Below are 3,259 nucleotides of genomic sequence, written 5' to 3'. Positions count from 1 at the left end.
TTCAATGCCGTAAACATATTTCATCCAGTTTTTCTCAGTCTTACCCCCACCCCAATGCCAGCCTCATTCTACAACAGTGGCACCATATGGCATTTGTCCCTTTGTGACTGAGATACCTCACAAGTTACTTTTGTACGGCAAGTGGACACACCAGGGCTATATGACCTAGAATAATGTTTGACCAAAAACAATTAAGAACAGGCCCGAGGGCCACAGATTAGAGTCACCCACCTTTGGCTTGGTATATCATCACTTTCTCTCCACTAGGCCAACTGGTCTCTCTCTGTGTTATTAAGTGCCATCGAGTTGTAGACGACTCATAGCAGCCCTATGAATCAAAAACAGATTTCAGTTTAGAGTGCATGAGAATCAGCTGGTGTGATAAGTATGCAAATTTCTGATTACTTCACCTCAGGAGAAAAGCCCCTCAAGCTCTTTGCCATTGAGTCAGTTGACTCACAGTTGATCTTTCCTCAGCTTTTCAGAGATTGTAAATTGAATGGGGGGAGATCGTCTATCTTCTCCTGAGGAGCTGCCATTGGTGAAAATGAAAATTTCCAGTGAGGTACCAACTTTGGGTTAGCTCCACATTTCCCTATGAATTATGCTAGCTGAGATCCTTAGAATGTTAAAAGAATGTTTAACATTATAAAAGAGGAGTCCTGTGTAGAGAGATTGAAACTCATATGCACTGCCGCTGGGATTGTTAAATGGTACCATTATGGAAGGTGGTTTGATGTTTTGTCAAAAAGCCTGAACATATGGCCCAGCTGTTTCACAGCTAGGAATATACCCCAAGGAAAGCAGAACTGAGAAATGAATGGAGATATTGTATCCCTATCTTCATAGCAGCGTTATTCAGGATTGCAAGAAAGGGAGACAACCCAAATGCCCATCAACAAACAAATGGATTGAGAAACTGTAGTGCATTCACACAATGAAATGCTATGCAGCACTAAGGAACAACAATTTTGTAAAAAATTGTATGACATGGGAGAGACTAGAGAGCATTTTGTGAGTGAAATAGCTTGGTCGCATAGGAGAGAAAGAACCAGTAAAATGTGGAGAGGAAAAAAAATCTTTGGAATAGCAAGAGGTAGGTGGAGGGAGGTTAAGTAATAGGAAAGTTTCAATGGACGTTTGAAAAGATGGGGTGATAATAAACACAGAGCAATGGTAATTGTCAAGGGGATGATTCCCAAAGAGGTCCAGGGGCCTCTTTGAGTAAGAACTACAAAGTTCTGTCTCAGATATAAGACCTTGCTAGAACACTGCTACAGGAAAAAGATATTGACTCTGGTTAAGGGCAAACAAAAGAAATTGAGGTTTACTAGCCCTTGATAACAGAGTGTAAAAGGGTCAGGATGAACTGACCTTATCTTTATCTTATATATGATTATATAGATATATGTTTTTCAGTGAGGGTCTAGTTTACACAGCTTTATGGTGGTGCACAGTTTCTGATGGATTTATGGTGGCCCTTGGGGTTTGCTCCTCCGCTATCCCCTTTTTTAGATGAGTCTGTTTTCCTTGTGTTGTTTTGCCTCCGTTTTACACCATTGTCTAGAGCCAGCATTTTATTGATTTGCTTTGTTAGTGTTCCCTTTGCTATTTCCTATCACCAATTAAACAAGAGGCTTACAGCCCACAGCTGATTATTAACTAAATCCAGGTGATCAATCAACTTACACTGCTTGTTTAAGAAATTAAGAATGATCCGTTTACACCCAACTTTCCCCTTGTTTAAGTCAATTAGGGCCTGGTGGCTGGGGACCTCTATATTTAAAAGCCAGTTGGGCCCTGACTAGTCTCATTTGGAGGCTCATGTGTGAAGCAGTTGGATTCTAGAGGGTAGGTGCTCTTAATTTATTTGAAAATTGAGAGTAAACTGTTGTCATTCTTAATTTCATAGACAATCAAGTGTAAATTATTGGCCACCTGGATTTAGTTAACAATCAGCTATGGGATGGAAGTCTCTTATTTAAGTCTATCAGGACCTGGTGGGTAGGCCTTCATGTTTAAAAGTTGGTTTTATACAGTATTTGTCCTTGTGGGGCTGAGTTAATTCACTCAGCATAATGTTCTTCAGTCTCTCTCAAGTTAGGTAATGATTTTATATTAATTTACTCATCAAGTTCATATATACTGTTTTTCACACTGGACCTTTTCGATTTCCTTTATGAATCCCTAGAAGGGGGGTGGAAGCAGATGGGTGGGGGGGATTAAAACTTGATGGGGGGATGAGGGAAATGGGAATGATCTGGTGTGTAAAACAGTATACCTTAAGTTTGTAAATAAATTAATATTTTTTTTTTAAAAAAAAGGCAGTTGGGCCCATGGGCTTGTGGCCTTCAGGCTGGGTGTTAATTATGTTTGGGGAGAACATTGTTCTAAGAGGTACAGCACTTGTCTGTCAGTTTGCTGAACTGAGATAACTTGGGGTTACTGTGATACTGAATGTTGTACCACTGATGTGTCAAATGTCATAGTGGTTATCCATATTGCGCAGTGTTTGGTAGAGCTCCCAGAGAAAGACAGGCTGGGAAGTAAGATTGGCATCTGTCCCTTAAATAACAGGCCTTTGGAAACCTTATGAACATTAGAGAAATGATGATAGGTATAGAACAGGGTTCAGATCTTTTGTTCATAGGGTCACATGAGTCATACTCAACTCAATGGCACTTAACACCATCAGTAATTAGCTATATAAAATATAATGTATATGAATGACTAATAAGCATGCAGTACATATACAAAACATGGTGTATATGAATGACTATGTGCAATTCAATAATTTTTTTTAAATTTTTTTGAAAAGAAGAGTCCAAGTGGCACAGTGCTTCCTCTCTGCTGCTAACTGCAAGGTTGTTACTTCAAATCCACCAGTCACACACAAGAGAAAAGCAGTTCTTCCTGCCCTCCAGGCTTGCTTTGAAAGAACCAGAATTGACTCGTTGCCAATGGTTTTGGTTTTTGTTTGTTTGTTTTTAAGATAATTAAAATCCTCAATTGTGTGAATATCTTTTAAATAGGCAAGTGCCACTTTCATACTACTAAAATGTGTGTTTAAATCCCCACCCTAAATCGAGTTCTGTTACCATGAGCTGAAGCTGCCTGCTGTTTCCTGGGACTCAAAACGAGTCTGGCAGCCAGAGGCCTAGCCCCAGTGGGAGTGGGATACTAATCACAGCCCTAGACCCCACATAAGGGTGATTCTCTGTGGTGCTGTTTGCAACATGTTTTACCTCATAAGAAATAA

This window comes from Elephantulus edwardii, unplaced genomic scaffold (assembly GCF_000299155.1).
Source record: "Elephantulus edwardii isolate Elephantulus edwardi_28Jun2011 unplaced genomic scaffold, EleEdw1.0 scaffold00250, whole genome shotgun sequence".
NCBI classification, from domain to species: domain Eukaryota; kingdom Metazoa; phylum Chordata; class Mammalia; order Macroscelidea; family Macroscelididae; genus Elephantulus; species Elephantulus edwardii.
The sequence above is the reverse complement of the archived record's forward strand: the minus strand, read 5'-3'. Positions refer to the sequence as shown.